This window comes from Enhydra lutris, unplaced genomic scaffold, assembly GCF_002288905.1.
Source record: "Enhydra lutris kenyoni isolate GAN:26980312 unplaced genomic scaffold, ASM228890v2 scaffoldscaffold4, whole genome shotgun sequence".
Lineage (NCBI taxonomy): Eukaryota > Metazoa > Chordata > Mammalia > Carnivora > Mustelidae > Enhydra > Enhydra lutris.
In genome coordinates, this window is record NW_019154088.1 from 26,654,549 (window position 1) to 26,665,667 (window position 11,119).

Genomic DNA, 11,119 nt, shown 5'->3' on the forward strand with positions numbered 1-11,119 from the left:
ACAAACACACATGCGCGCGCACACACACACACACACTATATTAACCTCGTTACATGAACAGCTACTTGGATATAAATATAGTTTTATCAATAAAGTAAGGGCCAAAATAGGTATAAGATAAGGAAAAAAGTAAGTCAGATTTTGAATTTGTTTTTGATCTGGAGTAAAAATAACAACTTCTTTGGCTTCCAGTCCCAGTACAATATCATCTTTAACTTTACAAGGAGAATATTTGCTTTTCTGTCATTGAGTCAAGCTACTTTCAATTTACTGTGTATGTCTTATCCTGGTTTATTTCATGTTACTTAAATGTCCTTAAAATGGTTTCTCTAATTAAATAAATCTTACTGCAATAGCTTATTTTGGGGACATAGGCACTGTATTTACTCAAATATTTGAAATATCTAATATGCCTCTGATTTGTGGGGTGAAATTAAGATTGTATTTCTTCTGTACAAATGTTTCACTAATCTGGCTGTAGTAGTCAGAGATAGCAGTTCTGAAATGTAAAGATTCAGCAAGAGCAATTAAGGAGATGCAAATTGATTAATTAAATGTCCACATTATTACATTTTGCACATCTGTAACTCTTTTGTCAAGATCTTCAAGATGCCACTATGAAAAATATGTCTGATGGGATTTTATTAGATGGCCAGTCTACCTAAACACTAGTGCTCCTGGCTCAGGTAGAAGTACTATCTAATGATGCCTTCTTTCCTGATTTCCTAGCCCAATTTATCAGGGTGCATAGATATGTATATAACTATGCCATAAAATTCAATATATTCAATATTATTAAGCATCCTATTACAGAAGCATTTCATTATGATTAGTACTCAGTTATTTCAGAAATTTTGAGAGCTAAATATGATCAAAACAAACTAATTTTTTTGAAGGTAGAAATAAAATAAGTAGAAAATAAAGAAAAAAAACATTTTGGATATGATAATATAATATTTATTGTAATAGGGGCTTTTATGTTTTATACTTGACATATAATTGTAAGGAAATATAAAGAAATGTAGTTTTCAGTCAAATTTTTAAAAAGTTTGATGGTTCAAACTGTAATACAGAGTAATACATATATTTTCTATATATCAAATATAACTATAACTATGTTTAAAAACTAAAAATGAAATATAGACAGATTCTGGTATCGATTTCTAGTTTTCAGTCACTTTATAAATTACTTAAAACACTAATAAGGAGTAGCATGGAAACAGAGTTTCTTCAGGTTAAGTCTTCTGTGTTCTACTCATTGATGTCTATGGGTCCTGAGCTGTTGGTTGCCCTCTTTATGAAGGCAGGACCATACTAGTCTAGTTCATTGTTGAGTTTACAGAACTTGATAGGAAACCTGAAATATAGAACTCACTTAGTAAACATTAAAATTTGAAAGTGGGTGCCACTTTTATACATAGAAAGTAACAGATTCAGGGGCACCAGGATGGCTCAGTGGGTTAAATGTCCGACTCTTTTTTTTTTTTTTTTTAAGATTTTATTTATTAATTTGACAGAGATCACAAGTAGGCAGAGAGGCAGGCGGGGTGGGGGGCGGGGAGCAGGCTCCCAGTCAAACAGGGAGCTGGATGCGGGGCTTGATCTCAGGATTCTGGGATCATGACCTGAGCCGAAGGCAGAAGCTTTAACCCACTGAGCCACCCAGGCACCCCTAAATGTCTGACTCTTGATATCAGCTCAGGTCTTGATCTTAGGCTGATAAGTTCAGGCTCTGTGTTGGGCTCCATGCTGGGCTTGAAACCTACTGAAAGAAAGAAAAGAAGAGAAAGTGAGGGAAGGAGGAGAAAGAAAAGAGAGCAAGGGAGTGAGGGAAGGAGGAAGGAAAAGGAAAGAGGGAGAAAGAAAGAGAGAAAGAAAAAACAGAAGCATTCTCAGTCATTAGGTCTATATTTACAAAAATTTATTAAACAATGTAGTATTTATATATGATATTTCCAAGGAGTTTTGGTTCTTGTTCATCTCAGCAAAATGCATGTCATTACATACTCATTATATAAGAAATGTATTTTCTGTCTCTTTGAAAGGAATTAATTAAAGGAGTTAAAATGTGTAATGCTTTTGACTGGAGCTTAGCACATATTTTTATTGTTTCTTTTTACTAATTATTTTTGATCTCAGCATTCTGGGGCCTGTGTTTATGCATAGTGATGCTGCAATAGTTGTTTTGTTTATTTTTGTTTGCTTGCTTGCTTTGGTTAAAAAAAGGTAAACTCCTGAATTGAGTCTGAGCAGAAAATGGATTGACTATATAGTAAAAACATGGGTACTCTGAGACTTTATTTTGCTCATTGAAGCCAAAGATATTTTTGTTTTTGCTTTTGATTTTCAGTATAAAAACAGTTACTGCTGCTTTTTCTTGAGCAACTGAGGCATTAAATTACACCTGTGATGGGTGCCTTGTGTAAAATGAAGACTTACTTCCTTAGGAAGGGATTCTTATACTAATCAGTTTTTCATGACATGACATCAGTGACCAGTTCATTCTTTAACAGCAGGACAGTGCGGTCAACAGGGTAGCAGTCCATATTCTAACCTTTTTGGTTACTTTGAAATACTTTTATCTGCTTTAGATAAATTAGTTTGGATTCTATTTGGAGGGGGGGAAATGGAGTTTATGCAATCTGAAACTCATTCCCATCTTGTCATTCTATGATAAATCATGTTGGTTACAAAGCCAGTTGTCCTCTGAGGGCAAATCTAAATTGCTCTACAAATATATCTGACCCATAAATGTTTGCTTTTTAAACTCAGTATTAATGTAGATATATTTTGTAAATGCAGAACAGACTTACATGGTTGGGTTAGTTTTTTTAAAGAACTGTTTTTTATTCCTTTTCTAATAGACTTAGATGTTAAGTGGCATAACTAACATATTAAAAAAAAAAACCCTTCATATTCTTTTTTAAACACAGCCTTTAGTCTCAGCCAATATATGTGGAATTCAACCCTATATTTTAAACTTCAAATTTCATTTATCTGTCCTAACCTGCTTTCAAAGAAAATGAGACTCCCACTCTGACAGCCACTTTACCAAATTAAAAACAAACAAACAAAACTCAGGCTTTGATTCTTTTTTTACCTAAAGAACACTGGATAGTAACTTTAACTGTTAGGTCTCATGTTGTAAGGCATGGTAATGTGTTTAAAATTACCATAGTTGAAGTTAGAGATATATAATTCCATAAGCTAAAAGGAAATTTTCTTACGTATGCTCATTTTGTAATATGTAGATAGGTAATGTTTTGGTTTTGAAATGACAGATATACATATTTCTACCTTAGTTTCAATACATGAGCTGTATGGCTTGTAGCAAGTTTTGTGGGAATTATATAAGATAAAGTACCTTAAATTGCCTGGCATACTTCTTTTAGTATTTTAGTTACTGTTGCCAATTATTCAAGCCATTCTTTTCTACTATAGTCACATTGATACCAGCAAGAGAGTGCTAATATGCTGTGTATTTTTTATTTCTTAATTTATTTTTGAAGATTTTATTTATTTATCTGACAGTGAGAGAGGGAACACAGGCAAGGGGAGTGGGAGAGGGAGAAGCAGGCTTCCTGCTGTGAAAGGAGCCTGAAGTGGGGCTGGATCCCAGGACCCTGGGATCATGACCTGAGCTGAAGGTAGGTGCTTAATGACTGAGTCACCCCAGGCACCTCTGTATTTTTTTATTTTTACAGTGAAGCAACTGTCATTAAGAGTAATGCCTATGAAATATAAAGTGCATTCATTGCTCTCAATAAATATATAATCTAAATAAATAAATAAATAAATAATCTAGTAATAACACAGGTAAATATTTGTATATCAAGTGACCCAGGAAACAACCAAGAGAAAGGAATAGATCATTGTGAACCAGAAGAGTAAAAAGATAATAGTAATAACTGGCATTGAAGACTTTCTTTATATAACCTCACTTAAGATGAAGACCCAAGGAAATAAGGCTGAAGTATTCTCAGTTTACAAAGTTAGAGATAGAGGTTTGTTGCCAGAGTCGCTCAGTTACTGAGGATTATAGCAAGACTGGGGATGCAAGGAGTAGACCTTATGTTCTTAATAATCACAAAGTACAACTTTTTTGATTCAAGATTTTTGGGTAACAGAGAAGGCTGCAGGTTAATGATGTATGTTAAAGAGCTGGAGCAAAGCAAAAATACAGATTGAGCATGTGATATTTTGGGGACATTGAAAGTTACAGGGAGATTATAGATTGGATTACTTAAAAATGGAATGTTAGAAATGAGATATTCCAAAGACACCTTTGAATTCAGACACAGGAATTGGTTCTAGCCTCAACAAAAAAAATATGCACACAAATAGATACCTTTTCAGATATTCTGAGTAAAAGTGTAGAGAATTATTTATCCAAAACTTTGATCTCATCTTTCTCTTTCTTAAAATTAGCTGGAAACAACCACTAGGTAGTTAGTGACCCAATATGGCAACAGTATTGCTAGGGCTTACTTTATACAGTACAGTTAATTCACTGAAAACTGACCTATTATATTGATAATTGATGATGGTTACTCTTAGGCAAACCAATATCATAGAGTTCTACTTAAACCTATAGAAAGGATTTTATTGTTTAGCAATGTGCTACTTTAAAAATGCTGGTTTCCATTGGTAGCATATTGGATAAGGTTTGTAATAAACACAATTTAAAAGTAATATTCTAAACATACCATTTCCATATATATTAAGTGAATTACAAGGTAAAGGATTTTGAATGGGAAAGAAAAGTCCTTTGTATTACTATTAATTTCTTAATATCATAAAACATAGTGGGCTATGTTCATGTGAGTGTTTACATGGGAAAAGTCAGACTGGAGTTTTCAAAAAGAAATAACCTTGAGTTACATTCTGGATGCCCTCCAGATTTAATATAACTGTAATTTGAAAATATAATATTAGCTGTATATTTTAACTGTTCTAGTAGTTTAATTTTCATCCACTGTTCTTGTACTGATGTCATTGTATACCATCAGTGATACTGGTTAGATGTAGTCAACTATGTGCTCAGATAGTCTGTTGTGCAGCCAACTGTGTGTGTGTGTGTGTGTGTGTGTGTGTGTACACGTGTGGGGGTGAGAGAAGGAGAACAAACTCCATAGGATTCACTCTTCTCAAAACATATTCTATAGATTCTTTTTTCTCTTTTAATATATGTTTATGAGGATTCTTAGCATTTATTGATGCCTACAGTTTTATCATATCATATATTTTTGGTTTTTAAATAATAGGTCCATAAAATTCCATAAAGTTTCCTTAGAGTCCTTCTGTGCAGTACCTGTTATTTTTTGGCACTTGTATGGAGTTATATAATTTCTATAAATTATCAAACCAAATTACATAAACACATCTTCTCATTTAGATACTTCATAAATATGGTTATAATAATAAAAATGGTTATAATAGGATGGCTAATTTCCCAATAGCATTAACCATGGATATTCTCTGATTTTGAAGCATAATGGCAAGATTATATTTTCCAGTAGGAAATAATTTGAAAGTATTTGCAGAACAGCTTTGCTCTTAGTTTCAGTCTTTTAATAGTGCTATATTAGATTATAACTGACTGATTCCTAATGCAACAGCAAAATATGAAAATCTAATTTACATGTCAAAGCAAAGACAAGATGGAAAGAGAGGTTGAAAGGCTAAATTAATCATTTTATATTTATAATTAGAACGTATCCGTACCTATAAGACATGACAATATGCATACTTTTATATGAAAATAGTGATTATATCAAATCATGAGTTTGCTCTTCTTTTAGTAAAGGAACTTCCCCTCATTGGCTTCATGTTATTTTCACTAATGAAGGAAGACGTTATTGATATCTCTCAGAGAAACGTTCGTTAAAACCAACCTCTTAAAATTTGAGACTTATCAAAATATTCCATGTTAGGAGCAATACCCACTCATTTTATTACTATAAGCTTAATGGTTCTAGAGGAATTGCATTTAAAATTCCCTTTGAATCTAATTTTTCAAAATCAATTAATTCTTAATTCTAATTTCAGTTCTTCTGGGCCATTGATTCTTTTCCTCATTAGGCTCTTTTAATCACTTGACTTCCTCAAAAAGCAACAGTTCAAGTTTCTTAAAGAAAAGTTTCTGTAAAAAAATTAAATGCATATAAATGTAACAACCTAAATATGTCTTCACTGCTAATGCCTTTTTCCCATGCATTTGTAGTGTGAAGAAGTGTACATCAAACAAAATGAGTAACCTCTCTGTCCTTCTGCACATATCTCTTCAACCTTCACTAGCACTCTTGAAGCCACCTGGCACATTATAAGAATATTAAATGCAATGTTCTTTTTGTACCATGTTCTGTAATGGGTGTGATAATTTTTTAAAACATTGCAACAGATTAGAAAAAATTGTTTTTATATACTCTCACATGCATAAGTATTTTCTTAAATGTTTGTAGTTCTTAATTTTGTATTACATGTATGTGTGTGTGACTTTATGGAACCTCTTCTTGTGTTTTAAACTCACCCTTGTTATTTTTGCAATATTTCTCAAAAAATTTTTCTATCTTCACTGATGTTTTTGTTTTGAGAACATTATTTTACCAGGTTGTTGCTAGAGCAAGTGTTCCAGATTCTGTCCAATATAATTCAACAATTCATAAATTCACAAAACTGTTGGGGACTTAAGTGTCACCTTCACGAGGTGGGGATCCTGGTGATCGGAGCAGAAATGACAGGGGGACTACTGACTGATGATCAGTAGACAACTTTATTTCTTACAGTCACTTCTTTTATACTTTACACAAGATCCAGTTACAAACAGAATATAGATTTATGTGCAGGACATGAACTGCACGTGAGATGTGAGCTATGTGCAGGACATGGGCTATATGTGAGCAATCAAGTGCAACCGGTGAACAACAAAAATTATCTCAATTATCTCGTAGCTTTAAATGAAAAGAGCAAGTTAAGGATTCTCCACACTTATCAGATCCATCTGAGGGAAGACAGGAAAGCCCTCCGGGGATCCTCCCCTGTTTGTTCCGGGCCTCAACCAAGGAAGACTCTTGCCCTCCATCTCTTGGAGTTTTCTCACAGGATCGGACAGGATCCCAGTCACACTGGCGAGGATCTGGGTTTTGTTCCAACACTTGGGGGCAAATATTTATTGGTCAGGCTTCAAGAGACTGATTTCTGGGTGACTCAGAACACTACGTTTACTCATTGATTAATTCTTTGAAAAGTGTGAGCATCTGCTATGAATGGAGCAACTGGTTTAGATCTTTGCATGATCTTGCCGAATCAGTTATCTTATGTTAACAGCATTAAAAATCTGAAGCAGCCAAAACAATATTTCTTTTCCAACTCTTTTTTCTCACCCATAGCACTTTAACACTTTCTTATTTTGTTAGATCTTATAAAAAGAAATGGAAATTTATTTGCTGGAATTCATTCCTTTAATTGGTGAATATCTCTGTTTTTCTTTTTTTACCCATAGACTGTTGCTGATACCTCTGTTAGAATTCGATTCATATTTATACTCCTGTCACTAGTTAGTTTTATATTGACTTTCACCAATTATAGTAAAAGCTCTCTGAAGGCAGGGCATTTTCAAATCCAATTTGGTTTCAGTATGTGGCACTATACAAGGGTCTCAGATGGAAGAGGGATGTGCAAAGAAGAGCTAAGAGTTTAAAGAGAATAAATAATATCTCAAATGCTCAAATCACTTTGAGAACACTTTTTTTGTAGGCCAAATCTATAAATTTGGTTTTTTGAGAAAATAGAGAACACTTACCTTTTTCTAAACCATTTCTCTGCTTTACTGCCATTTTAATCTCTGTTTTCAAAGAGGCCAATGACCACATGCTTTCCCCAACAGTTTTTTCCTCTCAAGGACTCTTCTTGAAATAGAATCCTAAAGAGACCATGGAGGCAGTGCTGGAGAGGAATACACTCTTGATAAGAAATAATGTGTTACCGTTCTGAAGTATATACGAAATTCAAGCAGAAAGTATATGCTTATCCAAAAGAATAGGCCTTTGATTTTGGAAGTATGAGCATTAACAAACTAGTGTGAAATGTATTCTTGAGTCATGATACCAATTTGGCACCCTTGATTTTATATAAAATTACCTGATTTTGATAAGCAACTTTAAGAAGAGTGATTATTGCTTTATGCAAATTATTTCATGTAATCCTAGAGCAACACTGTAAGAAAAGTTTTATCTGAGGTTTCCAGAAGAAGAACTATCAGCGAGATTAAGGAATTTGCCTGAGGCCACACAGTAACTAAGGAAAGGACTCAGAACATAGATTTCTTTAACTCCGAATCTGTGTTCTTTCTACTGATTTGCATGTTAACTGGATTTAGACAATTTCTTTATAAAAATATAAGTTAGGTGATATTCCATAAGTAAAAAGGAGTTGTTGATGTCTACACTTATATTACTACTATTACTATTAGTGTTTTTCATCATTTATTATAAAAACACACACACACACACACACACACACACACACACACACACACACATTTCTGAAATTTTTACTTGCAGCCAAGGTATGTTTATCCAAAAGCAAACAAACTGAAGACTACAACTTTATCCCGTATAACAGTAGTACTTAACTATCACCATGAACTAGAATCATGTAAGCTTTGAAAAATCCAGACTCATGACCCGGCATTCTGATTTAATTGGTGTGAGTTGAGAGACTTGCTTGTTTCTCCTACCTACCTATCTATCTAAAATACTTAATTCTCAGGATTGAGGACCACTGCATATGTAATACAAATGTGCACACAATGTAATAGAAAAACCCTTTTAGAAAAATAATTTTGATGTGGTCTATTTCCAGAATAGATTTTCTAAAATACTGATTATCTATAAGCACCATAAATACAAACAGTACATGTTGAGCTTCCCTACTGTCTGAAAACTCATAATACAACTGTTACTATAGTAGGCTACTGTATTCTGCAGTAACAACCCTAATATCTAAATAATTGAACCCCACAGTTATTTCTTACAGGTGCTAATTTTAATGATGCCCAATACGTTCCAGGATTTCAATACAGTAATTGAATGATCCTCATTGCTTCTGTTTTGTCACCTCCTTAGTCACTGTAATGAGGGAAGAAATCACATCAGCTCTACTGTTGTCAGAATGGATTAATCAGTCCCTTTATTAGAACCATTCACAAATCCTCACATAATTTCAGGGAGGTTGGGTAATATGATGAGATACATGGAATATGTAGTTGACAGTACTGTTTCTGCCACAGTAAGCGAAGTTAAGGGCCATGTTTATCTGCTCTTAATTAATTGGAGGAGATAGATAGATGTTGAGGTGCTAGACGGCTAGGATAGTAGTGCAAACAGTAGAATTTTAAAATGTCCCGTGGAACTTTGCCCTCTTCTTGAAGTTATGGGTTTTCAGAAAATGTTTTTTCTTTTTCCTTTCCTCCTCTGAATGGACTGCTTTTTTCCTGTTCCTGTTTTCTTTCCTGGAAAAATTGTCTGTTAAATGTTTCAGATTGTAGTTGTCTTAGGTGAAACTAAAAACAAGTAGTTTTTCCTCTTACCATTGGCCACATAGCCTACTAAACACTGGGTGAATCAAATGGCAAAAATGGTGTAAGTTAAGCCCATGGAAATGAAAGGTGGGTTGGTTGACATTCCAATGTGATTGCCTATGATAGTAAAGATGAGTTGGTTTGGATCTTCTACTTATACCCTTAGATGAAAATAATCTTACAATAAAAAGCTACAAAAGGCATAGAACATTTATATTTTTCCTATCTTGGTTACTTTGGCACATATGTATGAGAATATATGAAAATGCATGATGTATTTAGGGAATTTGTTAAGAGCAGCCACCTCTAGGTAGCTTCTGGTGTATATGGGCTAATGATGGTTTAAAACTTTTACTGGGAGTCAGATACAGAGGATCTTTAGCTAGTCTAAGGCAAAGCACCATTTTGAGCAAGAAGAAAAAGTACAGAATTTTTTCAGAGTCATATGCTTAAAATCACTTGTTTTATCTATTAGCAATTAGTTTTATCTGGTAAGATAGGATGTGTCTATTCTGAAGGTTGTCCTCTTTTTATAAAATCTTACATTCATTTCTTACTGTTTTTCTCTTCATCCTCTTCAAATTTTAATCTCCTTCTAAAGTGCTCAACCTAATTCTCTAGCAATTATTCAATCCATAGAGCTGTTGAATTTTTACAAAGCTTATCGGAGAGGCTGCCTCACCTTTATGGCTGATAATCAATTGATGAAGAAAAACCAATATGATTAGTGCCATGTAAGAATATAAATGTCATGTATAGTAACATAAAGGCTGAAAAAAAATTGATAGGAGATATTAAATGATAGGCATAGTGGCATTTATACTGAATTGTAAAAAGATGGTGAGGATTCTCACAAGTGGAGGTGGGGGCACAGAGAATTACTTAGAGCAGTAGCAAGATAAGTAATTGTGTAGATATGGAGAAATGTTTAGAGTATTGGAAAGATTAAGTGATCCAATATAGGTCAACAAAGTCTGCATGAACAGCACATTTTCTGGAAAATATATGTTATAGCCTGTTTAGGGAGGATCTACAATTTCCTTCTAAAGGTTAAGCCTGTTCTATAAGCAGTCAAAGATTCGTGGGCTGTGGTTGATATGATTGTATCAGGCTTTGAGGTAATTACTTAAATATGGAAAAGATGTTTAGCAAGGAAAACATTTAAGAGGTTATTGAAATTTCTTGTGAAACATGATGAGAGGTGAAACTAACATAAAGGAAAGGGGATGAATGCCCAGATATTTGTGGGTAGATGCCCTTATATATTTACCATGGAAGGGTGTGAAGCATTAAAAGAATTTTGTGGATTTAAGTACAGATGATTGGGTATTTTTTGGTGTCAAAGTCAAAAAACAAAAGCCAAAACCTAAAAACACAAACTGCATTTTGTGAATGAATATGAGTTTAGCTTTGTATATTTCAGAATATTGATTTGGAAAAGTGAATTACTTCAATTCAGCAATCTGAACTTTGCTTACCCCAATTAGCCATACTCAGTAAATCTTATTTTAGCAGGATATAGAAAATTCTGTATATGTC